Source organism: Hyla sarda, unplaced genomic scaffold (genome assembly GCF_029499605.1).
Source record: "Hyla sarda isolate aHylSar1 unplaced genomic scaffold, aHylSar1.hap1 scaffold_475, whole genome shotgun sequence".
Taxonomy (NCBI): domain Eukaryota; kingdom Metazoa; phylum Chordata; class Amphibia; order Anura; family Hylidae; genus Hyla; species Hyla sarda.
In genome coordinates this window covers 214125-229742 of record NW_026610487.1, presented here as the reverse complement: position 1 = coordinate 229742, position 15618 = coordinate 214125, and positions in this window count along the sequence as shown.

The window sequence follows — 15618 nt, the reverse complement described above, 5'->3', positions numbered from 1 at the left end:
CGGACCCCAGTGACAGTATATGCCCGGACCCCAGTGACAGTATATATACCCGGACCCCAGTGACAGTATATGCCCGGACCCCAGTGACAGTATATATACCCGGACCCCAGTGACAGTATATATACCCGGACCCCAGTGACAGTATATATACCCGGACCCCAGTGACAGTATATATACCCGGACCCCAGTGACAGTATATATACCCGGACCCCAGTGACAGTATATATACCCGGACCCCAGTGACAGTATATATACCCGGACCCCAGTGACAGTATATATACCCGGACCCCAGTGACAGTATATATACCCGGACCCCAGTGACAGTATATGCCCCTGCCCATCAGGACTATCCACTATGTGGGGCAGAAGAGTAGCCGGTGCCCTGGGGAGAGTACACTGTATCACTGGGTACACTGGTATATTGGGTACACTGGTATATTGGGTACATTGTATTACTGGGTACACTGTATCACTGGGTACACTGGTATATTGGGTACACTGTATCACTGGGTACACTGGTATATTGGGTATACTGGTATATTGGGAACACTATCACTGGGTACACTGGTATATTGGGTACATTGGTATATTGGGTACACTATATCACTGAGTACACTGGTATATTGGGTATACTGGTATATTGGGAACACTATCACTGGGTACACTGGTATATTGGGTACATTGGTATATTGGGTACACTATATCACTGAGTACACTGGTATATTGGGTATACTGGTATATTGGGAACACTATCACTGGGTACACTGGTATATTGGGTACATTGGTATATTGGGTACACTATATCACTGAGTACACTGGTATATTGGGTACACTATATCACTGAGTACACTGGTATATTGGGTATACTGGTATATTGGGAACACTATCACTGGGTACACTGGTATATTGGGTATACTGGTATATTGGGTACACTATATCACTGAGTACACAGGTATATTGGGTATACTGGTATATTGGGAACACTGGTATATTGGGTATACTGGTATATTGGGTACACTATATCACTGAGTACACAGGTATATTGGGTATACTGGTATATTGGGTACATTGGTATATTGGGTACACTATATCACTGAGTACACTGGTATATTGGGTATACTGGTATATTGGGAACACTATCACTGGGTACACTGGTATATTGGGTACACTATATCACTGAGTACACTGGTATATTGGGTACACTATATCACTGAGTACACTGGTATATTGGGTATACTGGTATATTGGGAACACTATCACTGGGTACACTGGTATATTGGGTACACTGGTACAGGGATGTGGAAATCCTATAGCCCGACGCCCGGGACAAGTAGTTTTGGGCACCGGGCAGGTGAATTGTTTATAGATTTAGCCCTGTATCGGGCAGGGACAGACAGACTTCCCCCTTATTTTTCTTTAATGTCGGTGTGAGGTGCAGGAGCCGATGGAAGTCTCCACCTCACACCAGCGCTCAGAGTATATGGAGGGGGCGGCGGCCTCCAGCTGACTGCAGAGCCCCCTTATCTCCCCTCCCGGAGGATGGACGGAGCTCAGAAGACACAGCAGGGTGAGAGAGAGGATGTAGACAGCTCCGTGCACAGCTCCATCCCCCGCACTCAGCTCTATCCCTCCCCTCCCCCTGCTCTGTCTAGACAGGACCTAATCCACCACGGGGCGGTTGCTTGTTTGCACGGGGTAAACACAGAGCGGGGGAGGGGAGGGGGAGGACGGAAATGTCACCTCACACCGGCCGGGACTACAGCTCTGATGTCCACTCATGGCGGCTCAGGTGAGGAGACCAAGAATGCAGGCGGCGGCAGGAAGGGTGCTTGTATATGTATGGTGTGAGTGTATGTGTGATGTGTATGTGATGGATGATGGGGGAGGATGGTGTATATCAGTGTTTACCAACCAGGGTGTAGTTTTGCAACAGCTGGAGGCCCCCTGGTTGGGAAACACTGGTGGATATGTATGGTGTGTGAGTGTATGTGTGATGTGTATGTAATGTATACTGTGTGTATGATGTCTATGTGTGATGTGTATGTAATGTATGATGTGTGTATGATGTCTATGTTTGATGTGTATGTAATGTATACTGTGTGTATGATGTCTATGTGTGATGTGTATGTAATGTATGATGTGTGTATGATGTCTATGTATGATGTGTATGTAATGTATAATGTGTGTATAATGTCTATGTGTGATGTGTATGTAATGTATACTGTGTGTATGATGTCTGTGTGTGATGTGTATGTAATGTATAATGTGTGTATGATGTCTATGTGTGATGTGTATGTAATGTATGTGTGTATGATGTCTGTGTGATGTGTATGTAATGTATGATGTGTGTATAATGTCTATGTGTGATGTGTATGTAATGTATACTGTGTGTATGATGTCTATGTGTGATGTGTATGTAATGTATGATGTGTGTATGATGTCTATGTGTGATGTGTATGTAATGTATACTGTGTGTATGATGTCTATGTGTGATGTGTATGTAATGTATAATGTGTGTATGATGTCTATGTGTGATGTGTATGTAATGTATAATGTGTGTATGATGTCTATGTGTGATGTGTATGTAATGTATACTGTGTGTATGATGTCTATGTGTGATGTGTATGTAATGTATAATGTGTGTATAATGTCTATGTGTGATGTGTATGTAATGTATGATGTGTGTATAATGTCTATGTGTGATGTGTATGTAATGTATAATGTGTGTATAATGTCTAAGTGTGATGTGTATGTAATGTATGATGTGTGTATGATGTCTATGTGTGATGTGTATGTAATGTATAATGTGTGTATGATGTCTGTGTGTGATGTGTATGTAATGTATAATGTGTGTATGATGTCTATGTGTGATGTGTATGTAATGTATGATGTGTGTATGATGTCTATGTGTGATGTGTATGTAATGTATAATGTGTGTATAATGTCTATGTGTGATGTGTATGTAATGTATACTGTGTGTATGATGTCTATGTGTGATGTGTATGTAATGTATAATGTGTGTATGATGTCTATGTGTGATGTGTATGTAATGTATAATGTGTGTATGATGTCTATGTGTGATGTGTATGTGATGTATGATGTCTATGTGTGATGTGTATGTAATGTATGATGTGTGTATAATGTCTATGTGTGATGTGTATGTAATGTATACTGTGTGTATGATGTCTATGTGTGATGTGTATGTAATGTATGATGTGTGTATGATGTCTATGTGTGATGTGTATGTAATGTATAATGTGTGTATAATGTCTATGTGTGATGTGTATGTAATGTATGATGTGTGTATAATGTCTGTGTGATGTGTATGTGATGTATGATGTGTGTATGATGTCTGTGTGTGATGTGTATGTAATGTATACTGTGTGTATGATGTCTATGTGTGATGTGTATGTAATGTATAATGTGTGTATGATGTCTATGTGTGATGTGTATGTAATGTATAATGTGTGTATGATGTCTATGTGTGATGTGTATGTAATGTATAATGTGTGTATAATGTCTATGTGTGATGTGTATGTAATGTATAATGTGTGTATAATGTCTGTGTGATGTGTATGTGATGTATGATGTGTGTATGATGTCTGTGTGTGATGTGTATGTAATGTATACTGTGTGTATGATGTCTATGTGTGATGTGTATGTAATGTATGATGTGTGTATAATGTCTAAGTGTGATGTGTATGTAATGTATAATGTGTGTATGATGTCTGTGTGATGTGTATGTATGTGATGTATGATGTGTGTATGATGTCTATGTGTGATGTGTATGTAATGTATAATGTGTGTATGATGTCTATGTGGGATGTGTATGTAATGTATACTGTGTGTATGATGTCTATGTGTGATGTGTATGTAATGTATAATGTGTGTATAATGTCTATGTGTGATGTGTATGTAATGTATACTGTGTGTATGATGTCTATGTGTGATGTGTATGTAATGTATGATGTGTGTATAATGTCTATGTGTGATGTGTATGTAATGTATAATGTGTGTATGATGTCTATGTGTGATGTGTATGTAATGTATGATGTGTGTATAATGTCTATGTGTGATGGGTATGTAATGTATAATGTGTGTATAATGTCTATGTGTGATGTGTATGTAATGTATAATGTGTGTATGATGTCTGTGTGTGATGTGTATGTAATGTATACTGTGTGTATGATGTCTATGTGTGATGTGTATGTAATGTATGATGTGTGTATGATGTCTATGTGTGATGTGTATGTAATGTATAATGTGTGTATAATGTCTATGTGTGATGTGTATGTAATGTATGATGTGTGTATGATGTCTATGTGTGATGTGTATGTAATGTATAATGTGTGTATGATGTCTATGTGTGATGTGTATGTAATGTATGATGTGTGTATAATGTCTATGTGTGATGTGTATGTAATGTATAATGTGTGTATAATGTCTATGTGTGATGTGTATGTAATGTATAATGTGTGTATGATGTCTGTGTGTGATGTGTATGTAATGTATACTGTGTGTATGATGTCTATGTGTGATGTGTATGTAATGTATAATGTGTGTATAATGTCTGTGTGATGTGTATGTAATGTATACTGTGTGTATGATGTCTATGTATGATGTGTATGTAATGTATGATGTGTGTATGATGTCTATGTGTGATGTGTGTATAATGTCTATGTATGATGTGTATGTAATGTATGATGTGTGTATGATGTCTATGTGTGATGTGTATGTAATGTATACTGTGTGTATGATGTCTATGTGTGATGTGTATGTAATGTATAATGTGTGTATGATGTCTATGTATGATGTGTATGTAATGTATAATGTGTGTATGATGTCTATGTGTGATGTGTATGTAATGTATACTGTGTGTATGATGTCTATGTGTGATGTGTATGTAATGTATGATGTGTGTATGATGTCTATGTGTGATGTGTATGTAATGTATACTGTGTGTATGATGTCTATGTGTGATGTGTATGTAATGTATACTGTGTGTATGATGTCTATGTGCGATGTGTATGTACTGTATACTGTGTGTATGATGTCTATGTGTGATGTGTATGTAATGTATACTGTGTGTATGATGTCTATGTGTGATGTGTATGTAATGTATACTGTGTGTATGATGTCTATGTGTGATGTGTATGTAATGTATAATGTGTGTATGATGTCTATGTGTGATGTGTATGTAATGTATGATGTGTGTATGATGTCTATGTGTGATGTGTATGTAATGTATACTGTGTGTATGATGTCTATGTGTGATGTGTATGTAATGTATGATGTGTGTATGATGTCTATGTATGATGTGTATGTAATGTATGATGTGTGTATAATGTCTGTGTGATGTGTATGTAATGTATAATGTGTGTATGATGTCTATGTGTGATGTGTATGTAATGTATGATGTGTGTATAATGTCTATGTGTGATGTGTATGTAATGTATACTGTGTGTATGATGTCTATGTGTGATGTGTATGTAATGTATACTGTGTGTATGATGTCTATGTGTGATGTGTATGTAATGTATACTGTGTGTATGATGTCTATGTGTGATGTGTATGTAATGTATAATGTGTGTATGATGTCTATGTGTGATGTGTATGTAATGTATAATGTGTGTATGATGTCTTTGTGTGATGTGTATGTAATGTATGATGTGTGTATGATGTCTATGTGTGATGTGTATGTAATGTATAATGTGTGTATGATGTCTATGTGTGATGTGTATGTAATGTATAATGTGTGTATGATGTCTATGTGTGATGTGTATGTAATGTATGATGTGTGTATGATGTCTATGTGTGATGTGTATGTAATGTATGATGTGTGTATGATGTCTATGTGTGATGTGTATGTAATGTATAATGTGTGTATGATGTCTATGTGTGATGTGTATGTAATGTATAATGTGTGTATGATGTCTATGTGTGATGTGTATGTAATGTGTAATTTGTGTATGATGTCTATGTGTGATGTGTATGTAATGTATAATGTGTGTATGATGTCTATGTGTGATGTGTATGTAATGTATAATGTGTGTATGATGTCTTTGTGTGATGTGTATGTAATGTATGATGTGTGTATGATGTCTATGTGTGATGTGTAAGTAATGTATAATGTGTGTATGATGTCTATGTGTGATGTGTATGTAATGTATAATGTGTGTATAATGTCTAAGTGTGATGTGTATGTAATGTATGATGTGTGTATAATGTCTATGTGTGATGTGTATGTAATGTATACTGTGTGTATGATGTCTATGTGTGATGTGTATGTAATGTATGATGTGTGTATAATGTCTATGTGTGATGTGTATGTAATGTATAATGTGTGTATGATGTCTGTGTGTGATGTGTATTTAATGTATGATGTGTGTATAATGTCTAAGTGTGATGTCTGTGTATGTGATGTATGATGTGGGGGGGCAGCGGCAGGTGTATGTATGATGTGTGCATATGTATGGTGTATATGTATGGTGTGAGTGTATGTGTGTATGATGTCTATGTGTGATGTGTATGTAATGTATAATGTGTGTATGATGTCTATGTGTGATGTGTACGTAATGTATAATGTGTGTATGATGTCTATGTGTGATGTGTATGTAATGTATAATGTGTGTATGATGTCTATGTGTGATGTGTATGTAATGTATGATGTCTGTGTGTGATGTGTATGTAATGTATAATGTGTGTATGATGTCTGTGTGATGTGTATGTAATGTATGATGTGTGTATAATGTCTAAGTGTGATGTGTATGTATGTGATGTATGATGTGGGGGGCAGCGGCAGGTGTATGTATGATGTGTGCATATGTATGGTGTATATGTATGGTGTGAGTGTATGTGTGTATGATGTCTATGTGTGATGTGTATGTAATGTATGATGTGTGTATGATGTCTGTGTGTGATGTGTATGTAATGTATGTGTGTATGATGTCTGTGTGATGTGTATGTAATGTATGATGTGTGTATAATGTCTAAGTGTGATGTGTATGTAATGTATACTGTGTGTATAATGTCTATGTGTGATGTGTATGTAATGTATACTGTGTGTATGATGTCTATGTGTGATGTGTATGTAATGTATAATGTGTGTATGATGTCTATGTGTGATGTGTATGTAATGTATAATGTGTGTATAATGTCTAAGTGTGATGTGTATGTAATGTATACTGTGTGTATGATGTCTATGTGTGATGTGTATGTAATGTATACTGTGTGTATGATGTCTGTGTGTGATGTGTATGTAATGTATAATGTGTGTATGATGTCTATGTGTGATGTGTATGTAATGTATAATGTGTGTATGATGTCTGTGTGATGTGTATGTAATGTATAATGTGTGTATGATGTCTATGTGTGATGTGTATGTAATGTATAATGTGTGTATGATGTCTGTGTGTGATGTGTATGTAATGTATAATGTGTGTATGATGTCTATGTGTGATGTGTATGTAATGTATAATGTGTGTATAATGTCTATGTGTGATGTGTATGTAATGTATGATGTGTGTATGATGTCTGTGTGATGTGTATGTAATGTATACTGTGTGTATGATGTCTGTGTGTGATGTGTATGTAATGTATAATGTGTGTATAATGTCTGTGTGATGTGTATGTAATGTATGATGTGTGTATAATGTCTGTGTGTGATGTGTATGTAATGTATAATGTGTGTATGATGTCTATGTGTGATGTGTATGTAATGTATAATGTGTGTATAATGTCTATGTGTGATGTGTATGTAATGTATACTGTGTGTATGATGTCTATGTGTGATGTGTATGTAATGTATAATGTGTGTATGATGTCTATGTGTGATGTGTATGTAATGTATGATGTGTGTATAATGTCTGTGTGTGATGTGTATGTAATGTATAATGTGTGTATGATGTCTATGTGTGATGTGTATGTAATGTATGATGTGTGTATAATGTCTGTGTGTGATGTGTATGTAATGTATAATGTGTGTATGATGTCTATGTGTGATGTGTATGTAATGTATACTGTGTGTATAATGTCTATGTGTGATGTGTATGTAATGTATACTGTGTGTATGATGTCTATGTGTGATGTGTATGTAATGTATAATGTGTGTATGATGTCTATGTGTGATGTGTATGTAATGTATAATGTGTGTATAATGTCTAAGTGTGATGTGTATGTAATGTATACTGTGTGTATGATGTCTATGTGTGATGTGTATGTAATGTATACTGTGTGTATGATGTCTGTGTGTGATGTGTATGTAATGTATAATGTGTGTATAATGTCTAAGTGTGATGTGTATGTAATGTATACTGTGTGTATGATGTCTATGTGTGATGTGTATGTAATGTATACTGTGTGTATGATGTCTGTGTGTGATGTGTATGTAATGTATAATGTGTGTATAATGTCTATGTGTGATGTGTATGTAATGTATGATGTGTGTATGATGTCTGTGTGATGTGTATGTAATGTATACTGTGTGTATGATGTCTGTGTGATGTGTATGTAATGTATAATGTGTGTATAATGTCTATGTGTGATGTGTATGTAATGTATGATGTGTGTATGATGTCTGTGTGATGTGTATGTAATGTATACTGTGTGTATGATGTCTGTGTGATGTGTATGTAATGTATACTGTGTGTATGATGTCTGTGTGTGATGTGTATGTAATGTATACTGTGTGTATAATGTCTGTGTGATGTGTATGTAATGTATAATGTGTGTATAATGTCTGTGTGATGTGTATGTAATGTATGATGTGTGTATAATGTCTGTGTGTGATGTGTATGTAATGTATAATGTGTGTATGATGTCTATGTGTGATGTGCATATAATGTATGATGTGTTTATAATGTCTAAGTGTGATGTCTGTGTATGTGATGTATGATATGGGGGCAGTGGCTGGTGCATGTATGATGTGTGCACATGTATGGAGTATATGTATGGTGTGAGTGTATGTGTGTATGTAATGTATGATGTGGGGGGGGGCAGTGGCGGGGGGGTGTATGTATGATATGGGGGCAGTGGCTGGTGTATGTATGATGTGTGTATATGTATGGTGTATATGTATGGTGTGAGTGTATGTGTGTATGTAATGTATGATGCGGGGGGGGGGGGTGTATGTATGATATGGGGGCAGTGGCTGGTGCATGTATGATGTGTGTATATGTATGGAGTATATGTATGGTGTGAGTGTATGTGTGTATGTAATGTATGATGCGGGGGGGGGGTGTATGTATGATATGGGGGCAGTGGCTGGTGTATGTATGATGTGTGTATATGTATGGTGTATATGTATGGTGTGAGTGTATGTGTGTATGTAATGTATGATGCGGGGGGGGTGTATGTATGATATGGGGGCAGTGGCTGGTGTATGTATGATGTGTGTGTATATGTATGGAGTATATGTATGGTGTGAGTGTATGTGTGTATGTAATGTATGATGCGGGGGGGGGGGGTGTATGTATGATATGGGGGCAGTGGCTGGTGTATGTATGATGTGTGTATATGTATGGAGTATATGTATGGTGTGAGTGTATGTGTGTATGTAATGTATGATGCGGGGGGGGGTGTATGTATGATATGGGGACAGTGGCTGGTGTATGTATGATGTGTGTATATGTATGGAGTATATGTATGGTGTGAGTGTATGTGTGTATGTAATGTATGATGCGGGGGGGGTGTATGTATGATATGGGGACAGTGGCTGGTGTATGTATGATATGTGTATATGTATGGTGTATATGTATGGTGTGAGTGTATGTGTGTATGTAATGTATGATATGGGGGCAGTGGCTGGTGTATGTATGATATGGGGGCAGTGGCTGGTGTATGTATGATGTGTATGTATGAATGTTTTGTATAGGAGCGGACTGTCACGTCGGGCATTAGGGCAGTTGTACCATCTCATTTTGTTTATTTTTAGTGGCCCCCGCACTAAATTGCACCCCCAGAATCCCCCCTTCATACTCACCCGCCAACCAAGAGCCCCACGGATGCAGACAAACACGCCTGAACCAAAACTACAACTCCCAGCATGTTGGACCATAACCTAAACTGTAGAACTATAAAGTGTAACATGCTGGGAGTTGTAGTTTTTGTTCGGGTCAGCTGCAGAGCTATAGGCTGCATCAGGGCATGCTGGGTGTTGTAGTTACTAACTGTAATTCCCAGTATTCCTTGACACAGACTATGGCTCTGCAGCTGACACAAACCAAAACTACAACTCCCAGCATGTTACACAATAACCTTAACTGTCCTACTATACAGTGCAACCTGCTGCAACACCCACAGAACCATAGGCTGCATCAGGGCATGCTGGGAGTTGTAGTTATCTAGTAACTAAATGCAACTTCCAGCATTTTCTGACACAAAATGCACCATATAAACTGGAGAAGCAGAACCCCCCCCCCCCCCCCAGTAACATAAAAACTGAAAAAAAGTGATTAAAATATTTTAAAAAGTGCGAATATATGTGAATAAGCCCCTTTCCTAATAAAAGTTTCCAATTTTCTTTAAATAAAAATAATGTACAAAAATAACCATAAGTGGTATCGCTGCATGTGGAAATGTCCAGACTATTAAAATATAATGTTAATTAAACCGTACGGGGAACGGTGTAAATGTAAAAAAATAGTCCAGAATTGCTCATTTTTGGTCACTTCATATTAGACATTTTTTATAAGGATCAAAAAGTAACATGTAGACTTTTCTGGTCTTGTCTGGGGTGTAAGAGGATCTACAGCTCTCCCCCCGCTAATATCCTGACATACTGCCATCACCTATTAACCCATTAGATCACCGCTGTCAGCAGTGTCTAAAGGATCTTATATCCATCCCTGGTGGTCTAGTGGGGGGGATCAGACTATTTTGGTGAAAATTATTTTATCTACCAGGACAAGTGGATTTTCTTGAGGGACAAGTAGATTGTGTTCCGCTTTAGTCCCTTGGACAAGTAGTTTTTTTTTATATTTCCACACCCCTGTTGGTATATTGGGTACACTGGTATATTGGGTACACTGTATCACTGGGTACACTGGTATATTGGGTACACTGGTATATTGGGTACACTATCACTGGGTACACTGGTATATTGGGTACACTGGTATATTGGGTACACTATCACTGGGTACACTGGTATATTGGGTACACTGGTATATTGGGTACACTGGTATATTGGGTACACTGTATCACTGGGTACACTGGTATATTGGGTACACTGGTATATTGGGAACACTATCACTGGGTACACTGGTATATTGGGTACATTGGTATATTGGGTATACTGGTATATTGGCTACACTGTATCACTGGGTACACTGGTATATTGGGTACACTGGTATATTGGGTACACTGGTATATTGGGTATACTGGTATATTGGCTACACTGTATCACTGGGTACACTGGTATATTGGGTACACTGGTATATTGGGTACACTGTATCACTGGGTACACTGGTATATTGGGTACACTGGTATATTGGGTACACTGTATCACTGGGTACACTGGTATATTGGGTACACTGTATCACTGGGTACACTGGTATATTGGGAACACTATCACTGGGTACACTGGTATATTGGGTACACTGGTATATTGGGAACACTATCACTGGGTACACTGGTATATTGGGTACATTGGTATATTGGGTACACTGGTATATTGGGAACACTATCACTGAGTACACTGGTATATTGGGTACACTGGTATATTGGGAACACTATCACTGGGTACACTGGTATATTGGGTACACTGGTATATTGGGTACACTATATCACTGGGTACACTGGTATATTGGATACACTGGTATATTGGGTACACTGGTATATTGGGTACACTGTATCACTGGGTACACTGGTATATTGGGTACACTGGTATATTGGGAACACTATCACTGGGTACACTGGTATATTGGGTACACTGGTATATTGGGTACACTGTATCACTGGGTACACTGGTATATTGGGTACACTGGTATATTGGGAACACTATCACTGGGTACACTGGTATATTGGGTACACTGGTATATTGGGTACACTGGTATATTGGGTACACTGGTATATTGGGTACACTGGTATATTGGGTACACTGTTATATTGGGTATAATGGTATATTGGGAACACTATCACTGGGTACACTGGTATATTGGGTACACTGGTATATTGGGTACACTATATCACTGGGTACACTGGTATATTGGATACACTGGTATATTGGGTACACTGGTATATTGGGTACACTGTATCACTGGGTACACTGGTATATTGGGTACACTGGTATATTGGGAACACTATCACTGGGTACACTGGTATATTGGGTACACTGGTATATTGGGTACACTGTATCACTGGGTACACTGGTATATTGGGTACACTGGTATATTGGGAACACTATCACTGGGTACACTGGTATATTGGGTACACTGGTATATTGGGTACACTGGTATATTGGGTACACTGGTATATTGGGTACACTGTTATATTGGGTATAATGGTATATTGGGAACACTATCACTGGGTACACTGGTATATTGGGTACATTGGTATATTGGGTACACTGTATCACTGGGTACACTGGTATATTGGGTACACTGGTATATTGGGAACACTATCACTGGGTACACTGGTATATTGGGTACACTGGTATATTGGGTACACTATATCACTGAGTACACTGGTATATTGGGTACACTGGTATATTGGGTACACTGGTATATTGGGTACACTGTATCATTGGGTACACTGGTATATTGGGTACACTGGTATATTGGGAACACTGTATCACTGGGTACACTGGTATATTGGGTACACTGGTATATTGGGAACACTATCACTGAGTACACTGGTATATTGGGAACACTATCACTGAGTACACTGGTATATTGGATACACTGGTATATTGGGTACACTGGTATATTGGGTACACTGTATCACTGGTATATTGGGTACACTGGTATATTGGGAACACTATCACTGGGTACACTGGTATATTGGGTACACTGGTATATTGGGTACACTGTATCACTGGGTACACTGGTATATTGGGTACACTGGTATATTGGGTACACTGGTATATTGGGTACACTGTATCACTGGTATATTGGGTACACTGGTATATTGGGAACACTATCACTGGGTACACTGGTATATTGGGTACACTGGTATATTGGGAACACTATCACTGGGTACACTGGTATATTGGGTACATTGGTATATTGGGTACACTATATCACTGAGTACACTGGTATATTGGGTATACTGGTATATTGGGAACACTATCACTGGGTACACTGGTATATTGGGTACACTGGTATATTGGGTACACTGGTATATTGGGTACACTGGTATATTGGGTACACTGTTATATTGGGTATAATGGTATATTGGGAACACTATCACTGGGTACACTGGTATATTGGGTACATTGGTATATTGGGTACACTGTATCACTGGGTACACTGGTATATTGGGTACACTGGTATATTGGGAACACTATCACTAGGTACACTGGTATATTGGGTACACTGGTATATTGGGAACACTATCACTGGGTACACTGGTATATTGGGTACACTGGTATATTGGGAACACTATCACTGAGTACACTGGTATATTGGATACACTGGTATATTGGGTACACTGGTATATTGGGTACACTGTATCACTGGTATATTGGGTACACTGGTATATTGGGAACACTATCACTGGGTACACTGGTATATTGGGTACACTGGTATATTGGGAACACTATCACTGGGTACACTGGTATATTGGGTACATTGGTATATTGGGTACACTATATCACTGAGTACACTGGTATATTGGGTATACTGGTATATTGGGAACACTATCACTGGGTACACTGGTATATTGGGTACACTGGTATATTGGGTACACTGGTATATTGGGTACACTGGTATATTGGGTACACTGGTATATTGGGTATAATGGTATATTGGGAACACTATCACTGGGTACACTGGTATATTGGGTACATTGGTATATTGGGAACACTATATCACTGAGTACACTGGTATATTGGGTACACTGGTATATTGGGAACACTATCACTGGGTACACTGGTATATTGGGTACATTGGTATATTGGGTACACTATATCACTGAGTACACTGGTATATTGGGTACACTGGTATATTGGGAACACTATCACTGGGTACACTGGTATATTGGGTACACTGGTATATTGGGTACACTGGTATATTGGGTACACTATATCACTGAGTACACTGGTATATTGGGTACACTGGTATATTGGGTACACTGGTATATTGGGTACACTGTATCATTGGGTACACTGGTATATTGGGTACACTGGTATATTGGGAACACTGTATCACTGGGTACACTGGTATATTGGGTACACTGGTATATTGGGAACACTGTATCACTGGGTACACTGGTATATTGGGTACACTGGTATATTGGGTATACTGGTATATTGGGAACACTATCACTGGGTACACTGGTATATTGGGTACACTGGTATATTGGGTATACTGGTATATTGGGAACACTATCACTGGGTACACTGGTATATTGGGTACACTGTATCACTGGGTACACTGGTATATTGGGTACACTGGTATATTGGGTACACTGTATCACTGGGTACACTGGTATATTGGGTACACTGTATCACTGGGTACACTGGTATATTGGGTACACTGGTATATTGGGTATACTGGTATATTGGGTACACTGTATCACTGGGTACACTGGTATATTGGGTACACTGTATCACTGGGTACACTGGTATATTGGGTACACTGTATCACTGGGTACACTGGTATACTGGGTACAATGGTATATTGGAAACACAGATATAATATAGATATTAGATACATAGATAGATCAGTGTTTCCCTCCAGCTGTTGCTAAACTATAACTTTCAGCATGCCTGGAAAGCCAAACGAATACTGGGAGTTATAGTTTTGCAACAGCTGGAGGCACCATGGTCAGCAAACACTGAGATATAAGATAGAAATTAGATAGATAGGAGATAGATAGATAGATAGATAGGAGATAGATAGATATGATAGATAGATAGATAGGAGATAGATAGATATGATAGATAGATAGATAGATAGATAGATAGATAGATAGATAGATAGGAGATAGATAGATAAAGTGTTGCAAAACTACAACTCCCAGCATGTCTGGGCAGCCAAAGGCATGCTGGGAGTTATAGTTTTGCAACAGCTGGAGGCACCATGGTCAGCAAACACTGAGATATAAGATAGAAATTAGATAGATAGATAGATAGATAGGAGATAGATATGAGATAGATAGATAGATAGATATGAGATAGATAGATAGATAGATAGATAGGAGATAGATAGATAAAGTGTTGCAAAACTACAACTCCCAGCATGTCTGGACAGCCAAAGGCATGCTGGGAGTTGTATTTTTAAAACTGCTGGAGGCACCCTGGTCTGGAAACATTAAGAAATTGCCCATTTAACTCCCACTGACCCCCCAAACAGCAATTTGCCCCTCAACCTTTTCCTCCCAGAAAATTACCTGTTGTATAGGGGGCCGCAGCGGTGGGCAGGGGAAGTCTTCCTGTTCCCCTTCAGCGCGGGCGGGTGATGT